A 7,892-nucleotide genomic window follows, 5' to 3' on the forward strand; every position below is an offset into this window, starting at 1 on the left:
TCTCTGATTTAAAAGGGATTGCAAATTTTGCACTGCTTACAAAAGCTAGATTCAAGTTTTATTTGCTTCTTGAAGTCAATGTGGATGATGGCTAAGCCAATTAGGAACAAATTTGTTCATCTCTCTTCTCATTCCTTGATCATCTTTCTTGTTGTTCCTTGACGTTTCTCATCCTGTTTATCATTTTTCTGAAGCAAAATAAAATAGTGGTTAGAAATAACAGTCTGTTGGGGTCTAAACAACTCTCTAGTGCATAGCATTTTGTCACAGCACAGTATCATACCTCTGTCCCACTGAATGTGATGCCCAGAAGAAAGCCTAATAACCATTCAGGAGAAAGTGTGTAGAGTGAAATTACAGACATAAGACAAACAAAATTGGAGATTTTACATTCCCTAAGAAATGCCTTTTGAACAATCACAGCCACTTAATTGTTAAAAGGCTCTGCTCTGTTGCCAAAGACATTTTGTAAGCTAGTAGCTTTGTATAACCTTAATAGTTCTGTGTAGACAGCATGTTATTGCAGCTTTCGAATTAAAATTTTACATCTAATTGTTAAAAATAAAAAAAAATAAAAATAGGAAGCTGTCAAGTTAGAGGTCCAGGTGCTTGTTAGACTATATAAATTGCTTGCAATTAATTAGGTGGTTGTATTTATTGTATAAACATTTTTGTCACCCACATTTTATAAATAGGTTTGTATCATGAGAAGTTAAACAGAAAAAGCATCCCTTCAAAAATAGAAAAAAAAAGCATATCATGTAGTTCTTATATGCCATATATATATTTATAAGTCATAAAGAACACAACTCTAGTGTTATATCTCCTCTTTTCTAGGTTCCCTTTAGCTAATTTCATCTTGTTTTGCTCCCTGACCTCTGAAATGGAGCATTCATCCAATGACAGTCTGCTTCAGGCATCTCCCTCTTCAAACCTCAACTTTTTCCACTTATAAACTCTCTAAGATCATATGTTAGTAACCAAAATATATGCATGTTTGTAGCAATTAACAGTGGTGCAGAAGTTCTGTAGAAGAGCACATGCCATCATCACATCAGAGTGGTGGTAGCACTGGTACATGGAACTACAGTTTGCCAGAAACAGCAGATCACTTGTTTGTGCAGATTGGCTTAGAATTGGCATTTCTCATGAGCATCTAGTTTAGGTGAACGCTGTTCTTTGGGAGCATGGCCTGACCTTGCTCTGAGCATCTTTGGTTAGTATGTCAGTAGCTCAGTGAGTGTACTGACATCGTTCCAAGGCAGCCAGAGCTCAGGCTCTCTATAGATCTTAGCAAGTCTTCATTTCCCTCCACCTCCCCCATGTGCAGAAACCTCTGCCTGTGCTGGAGTAAGAAGTGTAGAATGACCCCCAATTTCTTCTTTTCTTATCCATCTCCAGTATCCTCAATTATTCTCTGCATTATATACTTTTTTTTTTTTTTTTGCTGTGGCACTTAGACCTGTGTACCTGTAGGGTGGAAGATGGAAATGGTGCACAAACTGATGGAGAAGCCAAAGAAAAATTCTTAATAAGCATCATAAAATATGTTGGTCTATTTGTAGACTTATATAATACAGTGGATTATATAAATGTGGCTTTTGTGGCAAAGGCATGAAATTGTTAGCTGGGTAGGATCTTTAATTGGTATAGTTTAGGACTCTGTGCTGTTGCTGGAGATTCCACAGACCACCTGCAACATGGAAGGACAGTGAAGACATGAAGGCACTGTCCCCTATCTCTTTTACACAAATGAGAAACAGTGTGAATCAGTTAGCTGCTGCTAAACAAAGTTGTGGTGCTTTCTGATCCTACTGGTTTTCCCAATGGTCACTTTGTTGCACTGTAGATATTTACCATATCTAATACAAGTCAAGGATTTCTGAAGTGTACTCCATAATGTTCAGTAAATACACATGTATGTATGCAATTATGAAGTGTCTTCCTTCTACTCTGCTTGAGATTAACGGGTTCACAGAATCATAGAATCCTTAAGGTTGGAAAACCTCCAAGATCATCTAGTTCCAGTGTCAACCCATTACCTCCATGCTCACTAACCGTATCTCTCAGAGCCACATTTAGGCTGGGAAATACTACTTCTCTGAAACAGTGGTCGGGCACTGGAATGGGCTGCCCAAGGAGGTGGTGGAGTCACCGACCCTGGAGGTGTTGAAGGAACATTTGTGTTGAGGGACATGGTATAGTGAGAACTATTGGTGATAGGTGGATGGTCGGAGTGGATGATCTTGAAAGTCTTTTCCAACCTTGGTGATGCTGTGATTTGCACATTTCTTGAGCATTTCCAGTGACGGTGACTCCACCACTTCCCCGGGCAGCCTGTTCTAATACTTGAACGCTCAGAGAATAATTTTTTCCTAATATCCAACTTGAACCTGGTGCAACTTGAAACCATTATCTCTCATCCTGGTAGTAAATACAAAGAGTGGTAATATACCTGAAGGCAGCCTAGAATAGTGGCCCTTGTGGCATTTGTCCGCCAGATACTTTGAGAGCATTTAAGATGAAACTTCCTTTTCCTAGTCCTCTGATGTGTGATTTTTGGAAGGAAAGCTGAGGAATGCAGGTGATGCCTGCAAGACTCAGAACTCCCTGTCTCTCTTGAGAGACAGAGAGCAAATCATCTGAATTCTGTGCATCGTTCTGACTTGCCTGCTCCATAGTTTGGAGCCAAACATATGGTAAGTGGCTGTGGGCAACATCCTTCAAGCTGGCAGGATAGGAATGCTGGCTGTCAGCTCGTCTGCCCCTTTCTGCTGCTTCCAAGGAGCATCCACGCTATCATTCTCATACTGTTATTTAAGCAGGCACAGACTTTTTTTACAGATCCACTAGAAAGCAATCATGCACTCCAAAAGCCTATGAACCTGAGCCAAATACAAACAAATTAAGGAGAGAGAGCAGAAGAGTTGCATCTGTCAGGTCAAGCTGGGTGCAAAATGGCTTTAGGAGCTGCTGAAATGGAAGAGGAATTTTACCACATTGAACTTCTCATGAGAAAGCAGCCTGCTCTTCCGCATCCTCCTCTCAAGGCCTGTGTGAATCAGCCCGAGTGGTATGCAGTTTTCACTATGACTCCAGAAGAAAAAAATAACAAAGGGCCTGAGAATCCCAAGGAGATAAAGATGCTTATTATAGAGCCCTTGTACTACTAAGCTGTATTTTCTCCCAAGGGCAAAATGTTAACAAGTAGTAGCGGTCAGCATGAATAGCAATTTAAAAGCATTATTCTCTTTTCTAGAGAAAGACTTTGAAAAACTGACTTCATCAAAAATCCATTTCCTTTCAAGTATTTTACTACTACATTATTGATACCGTTTCCTTTTTAGGGTATCATTTACACATAACTATAATCCTTCCCTTCTTAATTAGTCTGTTCCCGCTCAGGGTCTCTTTTGAATGCCGGATACGATATGTAGAAAAAGAGCAGAGCATGCAGATTGTTTTTAATAGGGAAAAATCAGGATACGTATTTCAACTTGATGAATAACTATGTATGTAGATGTCTGTGCGCCTATGCACAGAGCATATGCTCACGTCCTCACATCATTTACTTTAGTTTCTTTCTTAACATATCACTGACCTTATTATCTTACTTTGATGTAGTGGTGTGGGCTGTCTGAAAAATAGTTGCTGCTCTTGGGAAGGTCGAAAGAGATTAACAGGTAGATACTGCTAAAGAACTAGACATCAACAATCAAATGCCATGCTTGATACCCTAACCGTTAAGCCAGTGATGAGGTGCAGTATATCCTCATAATGAATTTGTCAGCCACTCAAACTGAGTAACATTGATTTAATTGGCTGCATCTTTACCGTAAGGTATACCTTTCCTCTGGGCTGAAGAAAACTGAGAATCAGTGAATCAAACTCAAACCATTAGATCGATGTTGTCTCCCTTTTTTTGTGACTTGTTTTGCTTCCCCATATGTCATGCGTTTTGGCATGAAAGTTGGAAGCCAGGTGCAAAACGTGATGCTATTTCTGCTCTTCCCTTGGGACAGCAATGATAGTTCTTGTGGAATAAAGAGCAAGGGATTTTGCTCTTGGGGGGATGGGAGTGGCTATGTATTCAACACCAAGTGAATATATCTTATAGTTGGAAAGATCCATGCATAATATTTCTCAGGTTGTTACCTTTTCAGCTTCTAAATACTTTTATTTCCCCTTTAATGTAATCCCCAGCTACAGGTAGGGCTATGCAGAACTTGTAGTGTTGTTAAAATCTACTCTTCTAATAAATTTACCAAAGTGAATCTCTGTTTCCTTGAAGAATCTCAGAGAAGCAAAAGGAAGTGATGTGATGGCTGTGAGGATCAGTGGGGTTAGGAATAGAGAGCCAGATGTAGAGTTTTTAAAGGACAGAAAGGACCAGAGTCCTGAAAATCTCATTGGAAGAAGCAGATAGAGATGTGTACAGAGACAAATGAACCCATGATCCAACTGGCAAGCTCTGCTTAGAGGAAAATATACCTTGTTCCACATATTTCTTCTTAGCATATGTAAAGCAATACACATTGTTCCAGTCAAAATTCTTACCTTCATGTAATTAACATAAGTACAGTCACATGAGACTCTTCTAATGCACAAAAGGACTCAGTTAAAAGCATTCTTAAACATGCTATTTCTGGAGCTGACCATAGTTTTGGATGCCTAAGTCTGGAAATTTATGCTTGATAAAATCATGGGGTCAGCACATGTGCCATGGGATACATGATGGCTGAAGTTACCTTTAGTCTTAACTGAAACTTTAATTCTTTGTCCATAAATAAGCATTTTAATATGAGATTTCTCCCTAGACAGATACTGTGGTTTTCTTTTTTCCCTGGAAATCAGCACAAGTCCACTAGTAGAATTGAAACTGTCTCCTAATCATTTTTTGTCAAATCAGTCTTTACCTACAGGTATATAAAGTTACAATTTCATGTATTTAAGATACATAATTAAGCCTGTTTAGCAGTTTCCCCTTACTTTATAACCTGAGGGGTCAGGTCCAGTTTAGGTAGTCCTGGATTTCTTGAGAACAGATCTTCATTTTCAAACTTCACTTGCTCCCAGCTGCTTTGGGCAGGAAATCATAGGATGAATCACACAGAATAGCTTTGGTTGAAGGGATGTTGAAGCCCAACCAACCCCCTGCCACTCACCCGATCAAGCTGTTCAGGACTCCATCCAACCTGGCCTTGAGCACCTCCAGGGATTACAGAATCATAAATTCACCAAGGTTGGAAAAGACAGTTTATCAGGTCCAACCATCTACCCACCACCAATATTTCCCCATTGAACCATGTCTCTTAGTACAACCTTTAAACATTTCTTGAACACCTCCAGGGATGGTGACTCCACCACCTACCTGGGCAGCCCGTGCCAGTGCCCCACAGCCCTCTGATTAAAGAACTTCTTCCTAATGTCTAAATTTCCCCTCTTTTTGTTTAAAACCATTCCCCCTTGTCCTATAATTACTGTCCTTGTAAAAAGTAGGTTAAGTATTCTGCAGTTTCTTGAGGTTGAGGTGTTTTTTTTTTCTTTTTCTGAAGATATACTGCAGCCTAAACACTTTGAAGGCCATTTCATTTCATTTATCTTATTTCATTAGTGCTGGAGGATCTGTGTAGATTCCATGCTAGTTCCTTAGTTCCGATAGTATCTTTTCTATGCCATGACAAAAGCATACAAATTGTGTTAGAAGTAGGCGTATTTTTAATTGTGACTTGAGAGATAGCATCAAAGCAGGTTAGTCATGCAAAATTCACTGGCTATAGATTAAAAACAAATACTTGTTTTTGTACGTGTATTTAATAGATGGAAATATTTTGCAGTTGATTGTAGTTTGGGGGTTAGCTTCCAAGGTAAGTAACCACAGGCTGTTAAGAATTGATCTCAGTTTTTAAGTATGGACAACATGTATGACCCAAGAAGTCTGGAATAGATTGCAGTAGAGATACGAGATACGAGATATGTGTCCTGTGTCCCATTCATTCCTCTACCAATCACAAAATTTTGCTCTAAGTTGGCTGCCCTATTCTGCCTAATAATTGCAGACCACCTGCTTTTCCTTCTCTTTCCTTTAACCTCTGTCTTGAGGGAAAGCTTACCCCTGTAAATTATCTCCTCTTTTTGTCACAGCTTGTTCTATGTACAAAATAGGGATAGACGAGGGAGTCTGAATTCATTTACTTACCTTTACTGAGTCACAACAGACAATGGATGCAGTCTGTCTCCAAGTAAGTATTTTTCTTGCAGCACAGCGACATCCATGTAACTTGTGTAAGAAAAACTCTTTGTCAGATTTTTCTTAAGATGTGTTTTGAAGGGGAGAATGTACAATGCAGGCAGTGCTAGAAAGAAATGGTTTCCAGACAGGATTTTCCTCTTCAGACAATAAAGTAAACTCTGTCTCTGCCCCTTATGTTTGTAATTGGTTCAAGGTGGACTGCCCTGGGTAAACACTGAAGGGGAGGGAGGAGGATTAAAAATGATTGTTTGCATAGAATTTACATGGTGAAAATCTGAACCTAAGTTTGACAATACTGCTTTCTAAAAAGTCATCTTTCACACTGGCTTTCACAGCCTGAATGTGAAAGTTTCTGAACAGCACTGAAAATTATTGAGGCTTTAAGGATATGCTTTAGCATCTTCCCTATGTCTGTCTTCTTGCTGTGCTAGCTTTGTGCAATGCTATGTTCTTCCAGAAAAAAAGAAGAGAGTAACAGCTGGTCCTAATTATCTTGACTACAGTGTGACTACACACACAAATGTCCCACATTTCCATTTAGTTCCATTGCTTAATGAATGAGTTATTAAAAAAAAAAAAAAAAAAAAAGAATTGTGGTGTTTGTACTCTGCTTCACCATTTGTTTCTGTTTACTCACATCAGTGAATCTCTGCTCACATGATTTCCCTGATCAGGAGCCAGCATATTTGATCAGAGAAGAGAGCTTTGCAGAATTTAGCAGGCACAATAGAAAAGGCTGTTTGATACAGAATAACATAAAAAGTTCCTCTTGGAACTTAATGACATTTTTAAAAATAATGCTCCAAATGAGAACAACTAATAAGAATGCCTTTTTTATTTCAGACAAAGGTAACTGAAAAGCAACCAGCCTTTTGGACCTGAATGACCTTTATCAAAGTCAAAGACTCCTGGCTACAGTGAGTTATTAAGGCAAAAACTGCATGCTCTATACCGTCCTTGATAAAGGTCACGTGAGACTAAATATCAGACCTTTTCAATCTCTTCACCTTAAGTAAAAACACTATTTTATGTACTAAAGCTGTCTCCATTCATTTAGTGTTTTAAGGAATTATTTGGGTCCAGCATGCCCAGAGGAGCTTTGTGTTAGTTTATAATAAATGAGATGCTGAGTTTGGAACAGGCAGCACCCTGGAGCACCTGCTTTCTGCATTCTAGAATAAAGTCACGCTGTTAGTCTGCCCCTGTTTGGTGCTCACTTTGCCCTTTAGAATTCAGGTGAGAACAAAGAAAAAAGCTCTAGGAGAATGTCAGGCATTCAGAAATTAAAAGGAGTAGTATGCCATTATTATATAGGCAGTACATTTTCAGGTTGTCCTCTATGCATAGATTTCATCAGAGCCAATTTTCTCTCACACGTGACACTAGTTCTGCAGGTCCTGAACCATTCCTCTCACCAGACATGGCTCCTTCAGCCCAGTTGCACTCACTGATCTCTTATGAACAGACTACAACTGCAACAGCCCCTCCTCAGTTCTCTAGCCACTGTTTCCCAGTAGTTCAGTTCTGAGAAAAGAACGCCTTGGAGTCAGTGAATGCTTTTACATGGCCTCTTATTTCAGCCCATACTAAGAATATTTTTCTTAATTTCTTATCATTTAAGTACAGATAATGCATGTCA

At 39.2% G+C, this 7,892-nt stretch overlaps 1 long non-coding RNA gene across 1 annotated transcript in view; it reads left to right on the forward strand.

The window, feature by feature from the left end:
• The window catches only part of LOC149918056 (uncharacterized), a 46,126-nt gene extending 38,895 nt beyond the window's left edge, over positions 1 to 7,231 (forward strand). Inside the window, exon 4 of the long non-coding RNA XR_016466328.1 lies at positions 7,097 to 7,231. This is a non-coding gene — a long non-coding RNA (uncharacterized LOC149918056). The remainder of the gene's footprint in view (positions 1 to 7,096) is intronic.
• Positions 7,232 to 7,892: the final 661 nt, after the last annotated feature.

This window comes from Phasianus colchicus, chromosome 4, assembly GCF_987193195.1.
Source record: "Phasianus colchicus chromosome 4, bPhaCol1.hap1.1, whole genome shotgun sequence".
Taxonomy (NCBI): domain Eukaryota; kingdom Metazoa; phylum Chordata; class Aves; order Galliformes; family Phasianidae; genus Phasianus; species Phasianus colchicus.